Below are 9,264 nucleotides of genomic sequence, written 5' to 3'. Positions count from 1 at the left end.
TATGGAGTTTGGCCGCATTTTCATGCGGGTGAATTGCAAAAAAAAAAAGTTTGTGTACTTCAAAATCTTTATTGCACGTTAAATAACGCCAAGTGGTCAAAATTATTCCACAGTCGCCAACTATGGCGTGCCTCATAATCAGATCGTGCTTTGGACACGTAAACACCCAGAATTTAAATAACTAATTTTCCTAAAAACTTCTCTCAAAGCATTTTTAACACGAAAATGTGTTATGCCGGGGTCCGCCATCAACTTCCTGTAAGGGTTGTGACGTCGGTGCGAACGCAGGAGCTTTATCTTGACAGGGCTGACGCCGCCATCTAGGAGCGGTGAAGCGAAGTACTGCATCATGACACCAACGAGCGCCGACAGTGAGCGCTTCGGCAGTCTCATCGCAGCGGAGGCTCCAGCGTGGTGTAGCATGGCGTAGGCGGCGTGGGCCTTCTGTTGAAGTAACGACGCAGTTACCGATTAGCCTGTGGCGCCTCGTCGCCTACGGAGTGCAGCTTCAACATGCATCAGCAATGTTTACACGCCGCCCACTGCTTCGCTTGCGATGGCGCCAACGAAGAACACGGCGACAGCAGAAATGCATCTGGAGTGTCCATATAATTGCTATCGCAATAAAACTGCCGCGCTAAGCGGCGCAGAAAGCCAACGATGTCGACGGGCAAACCTGGCTTTGGTCCCGCGGGAGACAGGCCAGCGTGAAGCAGAACGCCTTCGCGCGTTCGCGGCTCACACTGCGAACTCGGCCGCTAGCAATCCTGAAGCTGAGTGCGTCACAACTCAAGTGGCTGCCCGTTACACTACGGAGCCGGAACAAAATGCTCGTGCCTAAGAGGCTCGGCTGCTGTACGCCGCTCGCCAGGACGCCGCGCGCGAAGCAAACCTGCGTGCAACATGGCCACCGACCTGCAAACAGTGCGCTTTTCGCAGCAGCGGAGCGTGAGTTCATGAGTTCACGAAGCGATTTCGGCTTCTGTGAAGAGACACGTTTCGCTTTCGTGTTCTACCGATTCCTATGAAAGAGGGATCAACCATATCTTTTTTGTAATTTTTTTTCTCCAAACTTCTCCTAGAAGCGAGGTCATAACAGTTGTGACTGTGAAATAAAATTACTTTTGACAGCATTCTTTTTCTTAAAGTAGTGGCACAACTATTATGAGAAAAGAAGTTACAGGGCAACACGCAGAATTACAGAAACGAGCAGATTATAAGGCTACAAAACACGTGCGCAACACGTCCTTTCCTTGACTTTGTCGGATAAAACACTTCGTCTTCTGCCTTTTAATAGCAGTATGCTTCGCGCTGTTTTCATGTCTGTGCCGAGATACCGGTTCTTTGCTCGGCCTTTTCATTGCTGTGTTTCCACGGGGAACAACTATATATAGTACGTCGATCAGAGCACAATAAGTTCTAATTTGTTAGTGCCCCTGGTGTGCGCTTTAAGCGCGTAATTGCTTATTTTGATACCCGCCATCGAGTTTGGCACATTCTTAAGTAATACCACTGATTTGCAAAGACTCAACAATGAAACCATCGAATATTATGTGGCCAAGGACAACATGGAGGAAATTACTTGTACTTACGAATTGGATTAACGAAAGGATAAATTAATGGAATTGAAAGTGGATGAAAAAACAGCTTGCCGCAGGTGGGGAACGATGCCACGTCTTCGCATTGCGCGTGCGATGCTCTACCAATTGAGCTACCGCGGCGCCGTTTTCCCATCCACTTTCTTTGGTGTTAATGTTTTACTACTACTACTGTGTGTGTTTATATATATAATGCGAAAGCACTCGTGTACGTAGATATAAGTGCAGGTTAAAGAACCTGACGTGGTCCAAATTTCTGTAGTCCCCCACTACGGCGTGCATCCTAAGCAGGTCGTGGTTTTGGCGAGTAAAACCCCATATTTTAATTAATTTTTTAGTAGCACGCTCACCCGATACATTCCATTACTACGAGGCCGACATTGGCGTTTATGATGCGTGCACTGACGTAACACAACAAGGCTTACGAGCTTACATGTGTCAATTGCCGCGATGCACGCAGAGATGCGTTTTCTTTTCTTATTTGTTTTGATGTTCTTAGTTCTTGCTTTAATTGATTAATTTTTGACCACATGGGGTTCTTGAACGTGCAGCTAAATCTACGTGCACGGGTGTTCTTCTTTTTTTTTTCTTTTTTTTCATTTCACCCCTATAAAAATACAGCAGCAGCGACCAGGATCTAACCCGCGACCTCGCATTATCGCAGTGAAACACTCAAGTGCACAGCTGTTCTGCAGTTTCCCAGCAGAGGCCCAACGAAACACTGTAATGTTGCTGATTAGGACAATGCTATCTGCAAACCGAAGGCTGTTGAAATACTCCCCGTTGATCCTCACTACTAAACCTACCCAGTCTAATAGCTTCAATACTTCTAAGCACACAGTGAATAACCTCGGAGAGATTGTATCTCCTTGCCTGAACCTTGCATTGTCTCCTTGTACACATGTATCAGAGCATAGATAAGCCTCTATTTTTCTTTACCACACGCACTCGACTCGCACTCCGCGTTTCACTTAGTATAGAATGATAAAATATTCGATATTCAATTCGAAATTTGTAGGTTGTTTTTCTCGAATATTCGTATTCCAATCAATTTGTAATTTTTGCTATTCAAACACACCTACTAAAAAGATAACGAGTGCGTCGGTTTGCATAGTGGAAACAACCAATGGGTCCCGTATCGCATTTGTTTGCATGGAAGCCTCCCTCCACTATTGTGCTGTCGGGCAATGATATAGCAAACCAGTGTAGAAGACTTGCGGCGTCTCAATTACCAACAGCGATGGCCGAAGTAAGGAAGTTTTTCTCTTTTATTTTGCGTGAAGAAAACCTCGTACCAAATAATAAGCGGCCAATTAGGAAACGTGCGAGCTCGCAGAAAATTGAGCGAGCCGCCATTAGACGGTGCCCACATCGCTACTCTATGCGACGGGACCCTCTGCGTAACGATAGGCCTCGAAGGCCGCACTTTTGCGCATGGATGCAACGACCTCTATGCTTTAAAGATCGCTTACAGCTGAGATGCGCCATTGTTAAGTCCTGCATTAAAGACTGTCGTTCATCTCTGATTCATCCATCCTAGAGTAACTTCATAGTGTAAGTCATCACATTCTGCTCCCGGGCATGCTAGCCGAATTTTACAGCGGGAGGCATGGCACGATACAAGAAGTGCAACAACACTTGTATTTTTTTCGTGTCCTGCTTTGAGCTGTAGCATTCAATCAAATGACGGAGTATAACGGCGCTATAAGCTGATGATCATACCAGGTGTCCCTGCTAACATGGACCGTGTCTTAAGTAAACGCGAAGCCTTCTGTACGGATGAAACCAACGGTATGTTGTTGGCAACCTCCTGCAGAAGCCTCCAGTATTTTTTAATGCGATGAAAATATTTTTGGGAACCTCGTTCACTTTGCGGTATGTATCACGTATAGACGTATATAATCACTGTCATGCCAACTTAAGCCACTGGGCATGTGAAAGAATAGACAACTTGGGCCACTAGACACAAGCGCAATTGAGCACGTACAGATGGGTATGTTCCCGAATAACAACTTGTGCCATTTAGTATGTGCAACTGGATACGTGCCACTGTGTTGGTGCCCGGCTGGAGAAGCAGAACAAGAGGCAAGTCGGCACCAGAAAACTGAAGACATCTACAGCGAAGTGAAAAAATACAGCAGAGTTCATCTCACAATGACTGTCAACGGTTGATTAGCATTCCAGCAATGCACTGACACACCGCATTCCCGAAGTCACGTTTATTTAACAACTGTAGTGATTGATCACTGTGGGACTCCCGTTGCTTCGGCTATATGCGAACTACTCCGGTATCGTCTTACTTTGCTATGACACTCGCTTGTCAAGGTCACCCGTGAGCATGGCGGCATGACGGCGACTGTATGACGCTGAGGCTGTGACCACAACGGAATGACGAGGTAGGAATGACGTCAACGGAAGGACAAAGGCGGTATGACGACGACGGCATGACAGCGATGAGATGGCGATCCATGGCATGACGATGAGATGGCGATATGGGAATAACGACGACAGCGCGACGAGGACGACATGAGGAGAATGGGATGACGAGGACTGTATGACAACTGTATGACGATGTCATGATCACGATGACATGACAACGACGCATGATCGCGATTAGATAACGACAGCATGATTACGATATAATGACGAAGGAGGAATTGTGTCAATGGATCCATGAAGGCGGTATGACGACGATGGCATGACGACAATGGACTGACGCTACTCAAGTGATGACAATGGTAAAACGATAACGTGACAACGCGGCATAACGGCAATATTATAACGACGACTGTGTGACGACGATGGCGTGAATACGACGGCATGACTAGAGTCGGATGATGAAGTTAGAATGACTACGACGGAACCACTGCAACCGATCGCGACAACGGCATGACAACGAATGCATGACGACGACTGTATGACGACGACGCAATGACGACAATCACATGATAACGGTATAAGGATAATGCCATGACGACGAGTGTATGACGACAGTGGCGCGACGGCTACTGTATCACGAAGCCTGTACAGCGACGATGGCGTGAAGATGACGGCATGACTAGAGTCGGATGACGAAGCTGGGGTGAAGACGATGGAACGACCAACACAACAGCAGTGTAACAACGAATGCATGTCGATGGCGTGACGAGAACGACATAATGAGAGTCGGATGACAAGCTGGAATAACGATGATGCAACGACCACGGCGGCATCCCGACCACGAGCACATACTTGGTGGCTCAAGCAACTAGACAACTTGGGCCACTGGGTTGGTGTAAGAGGATGGATGGATGGATGGATGGATGGATGGATGGATGGATGGATGGATGGATGGATGGATGGATGGATGGATGGATGGATGGACGGACGGATGGACGGATGGACGGACGGACGGACGGACGGACGGATGGATGGATGGATGGATGGATAATAAGGCTGATGAGGCGGAAAATCCGGCGTAGTTGTCAGCGTTAGCGTAACGAAAGTCAGAGAACCCTCGACCTTTGGTGGGCGTAAACCCACGGCCTTTGGTGTTAATTAAGGCGAAGTAATTAAAACAGAGTTAATGAAGTTAATTAAGGCACTAAAATCAAGTCCTTGCGTGGGTTCGATTGCCGCGATTACACGCAAAGTGCCTCGAGCGGCCAGTCGCGCGGCAAATTTGCGTGCATTCGCGGATTTCTTTCCCGCTCGGGAAAACCCTTTTATGTAGCACGTATTCAGCAACTGTAAGCTGTATGGGGAGTTTTTCATGTTGCTCTACAATTTTCACATCGACACTTATAATCTAATTGTAATATTTGATTACTTAACTAAGACTAATTATTTATTTAGGCGGAATGCAAGAAATAAAGTTAGTATCTCCAAGTGACGGCAAACAGCATTACCTTGGTTCTGTCCAGCTACGTGGCATTCGCATGTCTTTAAATCGTGCCGGTTGGGATCAGTGTGGTAGAATGGGTGCCCCCATTCCATTCCGGGAAAATAGAACTTGCCACAATTCCATTCCTTTCAATTCCTCGGAATGAAAAAAACTTAGCCCATTCCCAATCCGGGAATGGCCGGGCAGTTCTATTCCACTCCTGTAATTCCTGAACGTATGAAAGGCATCTTGATACTTTTGTCGAGTTACCGATGAACGCACCATAAAGCTGATGTTATCAGATACGTTAAGAAATGCAAAAATACGCAAAACGCGTTACCAAGGTCGAGGCGTAGTGGCTAGGTGACATATCTCGTGCAGCACAACCTCCCTACTCATTCCCATAAGGGCAGTTCTCCCGCTAGCTATAGTATTTGCGTGGTCAGCATGTTTTAACGGCTTGTGATGTTTTGATATCGTTTAAGCTTAAATGTGTTAATGCTAAAATGACGACATAGCGTATTTTTGCTTAAGTGTCCTCGTGATTTTAAATGCTGCAATAAAGGTCGCAAGCAGCGCAAGGTGCGGAAAGAAGCTTTATTTTGGTTTTATTCATCGAAATTTTGCGACAAACTGTCATGAGCTGAATGGGTGCTTCGCCGTTTAGTTTTGAAAACCCGACGAGTAAATGACGGCTGTTTCAACGGACTGTTCTAAAAAAAAGTGAGATAAAACAATTGCCTTCTACCTAACAATGTGCTCCGCTTCCCAAACATAAGCTGCTAGAATAAGATGCTTGACAGCCGATTTGGCTTCGCTGTCATTATCAGGGATGCCGTAGAAAACACGCATTCCACGTGAGCTGACGTCGTATCCACAGGGAAAACTGCCCTTGCGAGGCGAGAAAGCAAGGGAAAGCGGCTAGCGTTCGCTTTTCGATAGGTCAGGGGCTTAACCGTCTCTCCGCAAGTTCACTCTGTCAGGCAAAGAGAAATTTTCCCTGTAATGGATCCAGGCATATTGTCTTGGTGGGCATTTTCATTCTGCTTGATGTTTTTAAACGTCAGTCTGCTTGGTCCTGCTTCAGAGTCTGCATTCGCGACGGTGCTGGCGCTGTCCTGCCCACACAAGGGAGGCGCCATCCCCAGCACTGCAGAACGCATCTGCTCGGCTGTTGCATCTCGACACCAAGAGGATTTAAACCATGGGTCTAGGAAGGCACTCACAAAAAAAAAAAGAAACAGTCAGTCCACGTGCTTGCGAACCGCTTCTCCAGACTATGCTGTAGACGTTTAGGCGCCTCTTTGCAAAGAAATATGCCTTTGCTTCTTTGCTTAAGATTTCCGCAAGAGAAACTTCGATATTTCGCAACGGGAGAAGCAAAAGCCCGACTGCCTCGTGCATTTTCTGCAGCAACTCGGTGGCTTCCTCTAGAAAGGAGAGAAACTCAGTCAAGTCTGTCGCCAACCTCAGTACATATTCAGACAATTTAGCCTTCTTGCAGGCGTGCAGAGTTTCTGTCAGGTTGGAGGACTCGAAAAAGTGGTAACGAGCTTTCTCGTCATTCATAGCTGCGAGTTCCACCTCGTCGCGTTGTGAGATTCCAAATGCAGACCGGCCACATTCAACACTTCTTCCGTGTAGGCGGTGCTCTTGTATACATAGATGCAACGACGGCGTCGCATTTTTGTACGACTTCCTCCGCATTTGGGTCATGAAAAAAAAATCGAGGACGACAATTAGTGAATATCGCCACTGCACGTACAGGTAGTGCAAACGGCAAACAATAGAGTTTCAGAAAGAGAATAATGATATGTGTAATCCTACGGCATTGCACTGCAAAAAAAGGAGAGGGATATCACGAAAGGAGAAAAACAGCAAAGAGCACAAGATACAATAAGGCGAATATAGCTTGAACAAGGAATCAACCAAATCCAAATGGTTTAAAATGTAACTTCGAAATAGCGTGGGCGTTCTTTACATGATGTGCCAGTTTTGTTTTTGTTTGTCTTGAGAGGTATTTTAGAACGATCGATTGACGTGGTGAGAGCAGACCTCGAAGGGGCGTTAGCTTGGTGCCTGGCTGGCGGCAGAATAATGATCCGCAGCCACTACATGATGGCAAGCAGAGTTCATGACCTCGGCCATGGTAGCAGATGCACCACGAATACCCAAGGTGAAAAAGCGAAGCACGCTGGAAAATTCGGCTAAACATGAGCTGGAGGTAGTTGCATAATAAAGCTTTAAACAACCGCAATTGTAATAGGCACATTTGTCTGCCTTTACTTTTCAAACTGCAATTATTATATTCATAGATTCTTTGTCCATGCATTTATTGCAAATTATTTAAGAATTAAGCCTCGCCCGAACAGTTGTTCATGAACATAGTAATAAATAAACGACGTATCAATGCACATAAGATGAAACCAATATGTTACTTAATAGGGCATACCTGCCGAATGGCGTCTTTTACGGCAAGCTGCAGGTTGTGGGCGACGCAGCCAAATCGAAATTGCTCCAACTGATGGAACTCGCTTAAAAGCTCCTTGGTTAAGCGTTCCAGGCAGTCGTCGAAATTGTCATCATCATCGCCCTCTTCAGTCTCCCACCCGGTAAATGCAAATGCCTTTATCATTGATGAAGCGTTATCTGTCACCACGCGAATGACCTGGAAAGTGAAATGAAAACAGTTAACTGAGGCGAAATTGTACGAAAATGCATATTTCATCCTTGTCAGCGATGCTCCACTGCAGCAATGCTGCGTCATACTCGGAGCAGATCCGAGCGGCTGTGTGACTCCCCGTCAGGCGAGTGAAACTGAGCATGTATACGTGTAAGCCATGAAGTGGCTGTCCACGACTGTTGCTTCGAGAGCCAGGAAGCCCTCGGTAGACTATGACGTCCACACGTCTAGTGCGATACAGGCGTACTCCGCTCCCGCCATAGAGTTTCTCACTACATTACCCAGAGGGAAATCTGGCGCTGCTGCGCTGTGGTATGCATGGGAATGCTGGTATATTGTGACTTCGAATTGGCATCATTCTCGGAGAGACAGGACACCTTGAAGACGCGCTTGTCAAGCACTGTTCTGTCTGTCAGAATGATTCATTTTCTACTAAAACGGCACGTAAAAAGCTGTTTTGGTTTTATTATTACGCAAAAACATGTTTTGTTTAACTATAAGAACTTATTATTGCGTGTACGATTATATGTTACGTAAAAAGTGTCAGCGGGCCGCTAAAGTTGGAGGACAGACGACACGGTTCGCGCTCGCTTTGAAACAGTTTGTCGTCTGTTCTTGCTTTTCTTCCCTTGGTCATGCATTTTAGGTGAGTAAAGATGTAATATGCGTGAATGGAAACATGTTATGAAGATTTTACTTTGAGAACGCGTTATTTGTGTAGCCATATCCACGTTTTAGACGAAGCCTCGTACAACACCAGCCAACACGAGCCTCGCAGACACATATACCGTCATTCCTATGACGGCACGGTGCCCCCTTAAGAAACTCCCATAGACGGTGGCGCCAGATTACCCTCTAGGTATCATAGTGAGAAACTCTATGGCTCCCGCCAAAGACGATGATATTTTGGTATGCAGCGCTGATAATTTCACGGGCAGGAAGTTCTCTATGAGGTCGTCTCGCGATGGCAACTTGTAGCCCGGGACGGCGACCTGAATCTGAAGGAATACAAAGCAGTTACTTTGATGAAAGGCGGCTTGTAATATTGTAAAACTTACCGTTACGAATCGTTTGAATCCCTCCCTCTGGACAACACGAAAGGGCTCCATGTCATTACAAAT

General features: G+C 46.3%; 1 non-coding gene across 1 annotated transcript; it reads right to left on the bottom strand.

The window, feature by feature from the left end:
• Positions 1 to 1,649: 1,649 nt before the first annotated feature.
• Positions 1,650 to 1,721, bottom strand: TRNAA-CGC (transfer RNA alanine (anticodon CGC)). The gene has a single exon. It is a non-coding gene; the product is annotated as a tRNA-Ala (tRNA).
• Positions 1,722 to 9,264: the final 7,543 nt, after the last annotated feature.

Source organism: Dermacentor variabilis, unplaced genomic scaffold (genome assembly GCF_050947875.1).
Source record: "Dermacentor variabilis isolate Ectoservices unplaced genomic scaffold, ASM5094787v1 scaffold_18, whole genome shotgun sequence".
Classification (NCBI taxonomy): domain Eukaryota; kingdom Metazoa; phylum Arthropoda; class Arachnida; order Ixodida; family Ixodidae; genus Dermacentor; species Dermacentor variabilis.
The sequence above is the reverse complement of the archived record's forward strand: the minus strand, read 5'-3'. Positions and strand labels throughout refer to the sequence as shown.